This window comes from Pinus tabuliformis, chromosome 2_2 (genome assembly GCF_031772625.1).
Source record: "Pinus tabuliformis cultivar Carrire ecotype Pingquan chromosome 2_2, CPIR1, whole genome shotgun sequence".
In the NCBI taxonomy this organism is placed as follows: domain Eukaryota; kingdom Viridiplantae; phylum Streptophyta; class Pinopsida; order Pinales; family Pinaceae; genus Pinus; species Pinus tabuliformis.
In genome coordinates, this window is record NC_142300.1 from 928,109,353 (window position 1) to 928,118,362 (window position 9,010).

The window sequence follows — 9,010 nt, forward strand, 5'->3', positions numbered from 1 at the left end:
CATTACCGGAACTAGATTCACTCATTGCAAAATATGTCTAAACACATGTCAGAATTTATACGCTACTATTCTTACTCATACCTACGTATGTACATGTTTCCCCTGAAGCATACTCACATACAAATATCAAAATATTGATAGTTGATTTTGTATCACTTTACTATTGAATCAATCGCCCAAGCAGATACTGAAGTCAATATACATCACTAAACCAATTATCATCTAACAACATCATCACAAGTTAATACTTTACTTCATAATCAATTCATTCCAAATAGTATTGTCACATACAGATAATTATAAGAGACTTCATTGACAGAAAGAACCAAACATAATAGAATAGATCATCTATTATCATCGGATCATACTACAAAACCCCAACAAATACATGCGACTCTTATAAACCACTTCCGCGTATGTAATGCCCATTATAATTGACATTTGTGTAGAAATATTTCTATTGTGCAGAATGTATATGCGACTATCCAGAATCAAATCTGCGTATGTACAAGATTTTTTGAAGCACACCTGTGTATAGATTGCAATTACTGAGCGAAACCTTCGTTGCACATAAAAACATCTGTCAAACCCAGATATCGACACACACTATAATAGATACACATCATAAAATCATCATCACAAATCTATCAAACCATAAGTAGATTATTCAATATATAGTCATTTTAGATCTAATAGATCTGATCCATCATCACACTCCTTGGTGCACACTTATTTCATATCAAACCAATCATCAAAAACCAAATACATACACACATAGCACTTTTATCTCCATCTCCTTATATAGCATAGACCTTAGCCAATACCTTAGGCCAATTTTGTAGTTATGTTGATGGTATTCTTTGATGGAATCAAATATATGTTCTCACGCTCATTATTATGGGCCAATACCATGGTAAAGACCCCATGTATTTAGAAGACGATGGTTCGGAACCTGTACACGACGTTTCTTCACCATACTCATGTATGTACACGGCCTTTGTTCACCAGACCCATGTATAGTTCTTGAAACATAATTTTATCATTCCTATGTCTCTGAACTGATATTATTTTCCTTTTTCCAAGCTTTCTGTCACATTTGTACTGGCCTGAATACTTTTCCTGCTATTATCATGGTGACATCTTTATTAAGTAGGTTTCCATAAAGGACAACACATTTGTCATAATTCCAACACTCATTGATATTTCCCCTCACTTTGTTTGCAATTGTACATATATTTCGGTGAGTTTTCTTAACTTGTTGCTTTTATGCACCGTCATTTTCAAAAGTGTTTCTTTCACGTTCATGGTTTCTCTTTTTCCCACTTTCACTTTGATAAGTGTCATTTTCATGTTATCTTCACTATGACATGTGTCTCTTCCAAGGTCATTCGCATATCGTAAGTGTCATCTTAAGTTTTCCTCAACTCCCGGGTGTTGTTTTGTCATTTCACTCCTGCATGTGTGACACCTTCGCACTTCACCAAAGTTAGTTCTGGCGCACTCTTCTACATTAGATGGTCTTACATATCATTAGAATATGTGGAAGACACATTCGTATATATTAGCACACCTTTTAGTCACAACCATCATTTTTGTCATAACTTATGTTGTAAGTGCTTGTTGATGCCCCGAAAATCGTTGTATCAACATTGGGGGATAACCACCCGGTCCGGACCTTAATACAGTTCCTTTTCTGTTTGGAATGGTGGCTCCGACTGGGGATAATGGGACTAGTTTCCCAGTAATGAATAAAAGGGGTGGATGAATGATTGATTATCTAATCTAACGATAGGCGAATAATTTAATCTATCAACAAAATAAAAGAACTACTACTAATCCCGGGAACTATTGTTCTTTGAAATGTAGCGCTTGATGATCTTTGTCTATTGACAGGAATATAGATGTCTCTATCTAATAAACATAGATATTTATTCATTCAAGGATTACTTTGTTTAAATAGTTAAACAAAATGATTAACACAATATTGCTACACTTATCATTTATATTATCGATACATATATGATCAACAGAAAATCATACTGTAAACATCCAATAGTGGAAGGAATAAAGAATGTTGTTTAAAACACATATACATATACGATAATAGCAAAAGCGATCAAATGACAATTCATATAAAAAGAATGGACTCAAACATAGATAATAGTACCATATGAGCTGCTAATCACTCCCAATATCAATCGCTATTTGAAATTCTTCTTCGGACTCAGAAATACTTTCAAACAAAGACAGTAGTGCACATTCGCATAAAAGCTTCTTTGTCAAAATCAGAAAGATTTGTCCAGTTTTATAAAAGAATATGCCTGAAGTACAGTAGTGCAACTTCAGGCTTTAAGTCATATACAAAAGTTACGACCCTTTCCAAATACATGAAAGGGTCTATAAAAACTTAATTAAGCTAACTACCTATGAAACTGAAATCCTACTTAATTGGTATCAATTGATTTTGAATATCTCCTTCACATCAATCTGGAAGTCGGCGGCATGAATCATCATTTAGGCTGTTTGCCTTTAAACCTGAGCTGGCATATCGCAAGCATTGGCTCCACTTCGGGTGGTCTGTTGAGGCGAGAATTGAGTTGGGCAGCATAGGTGGCATCCTGTATATCGGGAATGATATACCCGATTGCATCTGTAAGGCATTTGAGGGCGGCTCTCTGGCTGTATGGTTTGACTAAGAAGAAACAATAGGTGTCCCATGTCAAACTGTTAATTCCTGCGATTAATCTCCCATTTTTCTCTAATTCCGGATAACATGACTGCTCCAATGTTTTAGCCGCTGTCAATTTACCTGGAGAACATTGAGAAATCATGTTAGACAAGTAGAGAGTATTATTAACCGATTCAACCAAATTACTTGTGGTTGATTTGCATCTTGAAATTGCTCTCTCTGCTTTCATTAACTGGGACTGCCATTCTGTAAATAATATTTCCTTATGTGATTCTAAAATCTTTGGTAAATTAGCCGCTTGTCCCTGATCGGTATCTTGCCACTCAAGAAAATTAGTTAATATTTCATCGGCTTGATCCAAGTGTGCCCTAGCTTTTTCCGATTTTTCACTTATTGATGTTGTCAAATCGCATAATGGTTCCGCCTGGGCGATTTGTTGACATAAAAGCCTTATCTGTGTTATCAATGCCTTGTTTATCTGTAATGCCTCTGCTCTGAATTCAGCTAGCTGTGGAAGATTCTTTGTTTTCTATAGCTGGGCTGATAGTTGAGCAATTTTCTCATCTTTTGACTTCAGCATTTGTTCATTCGCTGCTTTCAGTTGTGCCAATGCCTCAGACAGCTCTTTCTACTTTTGGACTGCACTGTGATCAATCCTCTGTTTCTCTTCCTGCAATTGTTTAGTCAATTGATTATTTATTTGCTGTTGTGTAAACAATTGCCATTCTGCTTGCTCCGCCTTCTGCTGTGCCTCTGATAGTTGTGCTTGTAGTGAAAAGATCTCCTGGTCTTTTGCTTTTAATAAATTACTCACCTCTGATGCCTTGTCTATTGTTGCTGCCGAATAGGCTCCAACATATTGGGATAGTTTTGTGAGGTCATCAGAGGGGTCAAATTCCTCTTTCCAAACCACGTTGCCTGTCACTGTTTGTTCTGGGAATAGGGAAGGTTGATCAGTCCTTCTCCTCTTCCTCTGTCGTTTTACCACAGCCTTGTGTATTGGGCTATAGAAGACATCTAAGGGAGGAATTTCTTCTATTTGCAAAATAATCTAATCGGACGGGTCCTTTGGGATTATCTCTACTTATTTCAAACTGGGTAGGGCGCTAGTTCCACTTGGAACCTGTTTTGAAGTTGTCTCCTGTGTATCAGCCGCTTTTGATGTCTCGGCTTCCTTAGAGCACTCAATATTGCTGATGATTGAGTCGAATTGCTGCCATTCCTGGAGCAATTTCAGGTCAATTTGAGTATCTACATTCACCTCTATGCTGCTTTGTTCCTGCTCTTTCGTTTGGGTTTCCTCTTGTTTTTCCATATGCACTTCCTCCTGTTCTTTTGATGTAACATGAGGTTCCTTAGTGAGTCGCTGCTCAGGCTCGCTTGATTCTGTCGTTGGGGTTGTTGCTAACAGATCTAGAGGCAGAGTTTGCAACCTCTGTTCTATAAGTCTGTTGAATTCAACTAACCCATCATCTTTGTATTCCATTCTGGCCAGCAATTTAACTTGGGACATTGACTCGGCTGAGGAGAACAGGTCATCGAACTTATCTTCTTTATGATCAAACTTTATCAATTTGGCCTGTTCAAGTGCATTATAGGCGATTTTGTTTGGATCAAATCGCCTATTAGGGAGAGTTGCTAGAGTTAATGCCTTCATCTTTTTAGCTTCTTTTTCTGCATGTTTAAAATCATGCAAAGTGTAGACACCACATCTCAGAGGAAAAGAGGGCCAAACCTGCTTCTTATTTTTCTTTAGGGTTTGTGTAACTCCTTCGGACATAATCTGATAGGATATCTCCCTAGCCAACAATTTATCGGGTATGTACAAAGGAAGGACATGCGGTTCGGCTCGGTTGCCAAAAATTCTTATATAAGTAAATTTTTCCTCTCCGAACCATCTTCCTATGGATGTCAAATCGACTCCTGCTTGGTAGGAAATCTTGGGAGCAGGTTTATCAAAAATAGAGTAATGAATGGGTAACATAAAGCCATTGCAGACTTGGTATAAATGGTGTTTATAGTAAGTTTTCCACAACTTCTGATGGTATATGTGAATGGGCATGGGGTCTTGTGAAGTCCACCTCCATCCAAGCACGGGAAATTCAGAATTAAAACACAGGGTGTCCAGGATATAAGCACTGTAGTAGAATGGGGGAATAAGCCTTTCAGTGACGCGGGTTTTGCTTCTAAAATCAAGAACTGCTGTTGCTAGCTTATGTGACAATATAGTTGCCCAATCCATTATTTCACTATTACATGCCGCTTCCATCAAGGGAAGCATTTCTATAGTGAAATTAGCGGAATTGTGCAACCCCCACAATCTACACATCATTATCCCAGCATAACAATAAGGAGAACATAGAGAATCAACAGAGTACTTACCCGAAAATTCATGCTTGTGTTTTGCCGGATTTTGCCTCCAATCCCGAATGGGTTCGGATTCAATTTTGTTCTCATCTCGGAATTTCTCCAGAAATTCCTTGTTGTACTTCTTCTCTGGTACAGGCAAATGATACATTTGCCTCAAATCATTAGATTGAAATGAACCGAAGATTCTCCCACCTCTGGTGCAAAAGGTTCTGTCTGTGATTGGGATTTCCTCAATTTCCACCTCACTACATCCGTATATGGGAGAATTTGTTCCTGAGCTGCTATCCGATGAAGGAAAGAGTCGCCTAAATCCTTTAGAGTAGCATCAGATTTTCGAGTGGTATCTACTGTGGCTTGTATTGCTGTCACCTCGGGTTCTTCGGCTTCAATCAAATTATAGGTACTTTGCCAAGTTGTTTTTCCGAGTCCTAGACATGTAGTGTCAGATATCAATCCTTTTCTTTTAGTTCCTGGATCAGCGATGAGTTGTCCTGAGGCTGGCGAAGCGGAAGCGATTGCAGTTTTCTTAGACTTCTTCCCCATTCTGCTTGAATCTATTGCTTCGGAAGAGTTCTGCACAGGAATGAAAATGAACGTAATACAGAGAATTGGTAGCGCAAACCAAATATGAGCGAAATATATTGATTAATGCATGGTGAAGGATTAACTTAAAGTGGTCGCGGATACAATCTGTGAAAAGATTTTTAGACCTACTATTTCATTAAATGGCCGTTAAAACCTGCCAATCCTTTAAATGCCCATCATATCGTTTACTGGCTGAATGATTTGTTTAAGCGTGCCTTGGATATTTTGGCAGTTGAGCGCAGGTGAATCGTTGTTGGGAAGATAAGGCCTTTAATACGAATTAATCATAATATCCCTGCTTTAACAATTCTTTGAAATTCGCGCTTTTGGCTTTATCACAATCAGCCGTCGGGGAAAACTTAAATCGTTATATTGGTTCCTTTTGGAATCCCTAATCACCGATAGCGATATCGCATCGCATCAGGAGTATTAACTGAGCACTTTGAAAAGCATGCATGGTACATCCCCGATCGCCGATAGCGATATCGCATCGCATCGGAGCGAAAGGGACTTTATCGCATCGCATCGGAGCGAAATGGCGTTTGTTATGATAACTCGTTATTGCCGATATCCGATAGCCTTTTGCGTGTTGTCGCGTCGGGGAAAACCAATGGGTCTCTAAGTTATGCCTCCTTTTTCATTGCGACATGCGACCTTGCGATCGCTTTATCGCATTGATAAAAGATTAATCATTTATATATTATAAGACCAAATAATTGGTTTATCAAAAAGGTTTTGTAATGTTTTCATTTTGTTTTCGAACCTTTTTGAATAATACTAAGTTGATACCAATTAAAATAAAAAGGGACCCATTTCATATTACAGTTTTGAGAATAAAAATGATATGAAATGGGGGGTTGTTGTAGAGCACAACAATTGGCAATTCGCTGGAAGAAGCAGTTATCTCTGAAAAGTACGGAAATACTTAAACTTTTTCAAAATAGAAATCTCATCAAAGGGGAAAATTCTAATATAACTTGGTATATATGCATTCCAAATAAAATGAAATTATTTTTTGCTAATTTCCTCTCTTGTTTAAAATTAGATACATTCTAAGTTTTAAATTGGCCTCTATTGGTTGATAATGATAAAACCGAAAACCTTTCCAAATCAGCTTTTAAAATTGACTCCTTTGTCATAGGTAGAGCCTCTGCTGCCAGCAAACGTTCATAGTTTCGACAGGGATACCTTTTAACCATATTATTGTCCATTGTCCCATTCATTTCAGAGTATGATTAACAGAATGAATTCAAAACATGCTTTTCACATTTTGCATTTCTTTTCTATTTTTCTGTTATTTTGTAAGATAAAAAGCCATTGTCCTGGTTTGGTGACCAGCTGAGTGACAATGCCATTCACTGGTAGTAATTTAACCGAACAAGCTTGCTCGTGATGAGACCCCTTGTCTTATAATTCTAAGCCATTACCTTGTTTTGGCATGTAGTGTTGGTAATGTTGGTTAAACTATTTCCCTATGATCATGGTAAGCAGGCTTGTAATAAGACCTCTTATCTTTTATATCAAATATTTTAGAATTACACTCTGAGTAATCATAAGCTTTGGTGAGTGGGATGGACAATTTTCTCCTTAAGAGTAAATGGATGACAAGGTAAGAGTTAAAGATGCTGAAGTTGGATTAGTTCCTATTTTGATATTGATAACCTTTTTTTGTGACCAATTTGAAAACATAAAATGATTTACAATATTTCTAAACTTTGAGAAGCGTTCACAAAACTTGAAGTGTGGTTTCAGAATGCAATTATACCTAGTTTCCTAGAAATTATCCCTTTTGTTTAAGACTTCTATTATTTTAAAAGCAAATATCAACACTACTTCTTTTGAACAACTTTTAAGTACAGCAAAGGTCAATGGAAGATACCTCACAACTTTATTTTCTAATGGTCCTACAAACTACAAACTTCTATTAAACTAAAAAAGGAGAAGGGGTTACCTCCTCAATTGAAGAATTTTTTTAAGATAAGGCCATTAACAGGGAGAGAATCTCTCAAACCTAATAAATCTTGTAATATGAAGGTCGAATGGCCTATCTTCTCACAGATCTGAAATGGCCCAAGCCACATCTTCTGGAACTTGGTGTGTTTTCCCTTATCTTCATGGGCTTTGTCCCATTTCAGAACAAAATCACCGACTTGAAATTGTTTTGAACCGGATGAGGCTGAATCAAAGGATGACTTGATAATTTGCTGACGTTTTGCATGAATAACCTTGGCTTTTTCTCTTTCCTCTTCTAATTTTAGAATTTGGTCATGTCTAAGTTGAATAGAAGAGGAAGGGCTTTCCTCAAAAAACTGAACTAGGGCTAGAGAAGGAAGGACAAGATTTGTTGGTAGCACTGCTTCTTTTCCATACACAAGATTGAACGGGGAAGAACCTATGGAAGCCTTCAGTGTTATCCTATCAGCCCATACTGCAAATATTAAGGATTTGTGCCATTTTTTACGATTCTGTTCAATAGTTCGCTTAATAATTTTAATCATACTTTTATTTGCAGACTCTGCTAAACCATTACCCTGGGGATAGTAATTAGCAGAATATTTCAATTTAAATCCTCTTTTAATAGCGAAATCAAACATAGCATTGCCTGAGAAGTAAGATGCATTATCAAAAACAAGAGCATTTTGGACACCAAACCTGGTAATGATGAATTGATCTATGAATTCTATAATTGCCTCAGAATTTGTTGGCTTTAAAGGAATTGCTTCAACCCACTTAGTAAAATAATCAGCAGCGGTAAGGATATACTTATGCTGTTTGGAAGAATGTGGAGTAATTTCTCCAATGATGTCCAATCCCCATTGCTCAAATGGTTGTTCAATGTTGATTGGTTGCAAAGGGAAAGCCGGTTTTCTTTGTCTTCCACTAGAAGTTTGACAATTTTGGCATTTCCTTACATATTCATGAGCATCTCTAAACAGAGTGGGCCAATAATATCCAGCATGAATGATTTTGTGGGCTGTTGTGTCAGCTCCAAAATGTCCTCCTGCTGGTCCATCATGTAATTCTTGCAAAACCTTTTGTGCTTCAGGTTTTTCTAGGCATCTTAATAAGATTGAATCATAATTTTGCATAAAAAGCACATCATCAATAATTGTGAAATTTTTTGCTTTTAATCTAATGGCCCTTTTGTTTTTGTAAGACAGGTTAGGAGGTGCATATCCATTTTTCAAATAAAAGATTAAGTCAGCATATTGTGATTCAGAATCAGTAATACTTATTTGGTTGATCTCTTTGGTTTGATCTGTATCACCTGATTCTTGAATGTTGGATGCTCCTGCCAATAACCTACAAAAACCTTGGCCTCTAACAATCTTTGCTGGTTTAATTTCTAAGTCATATTCTTGAAGT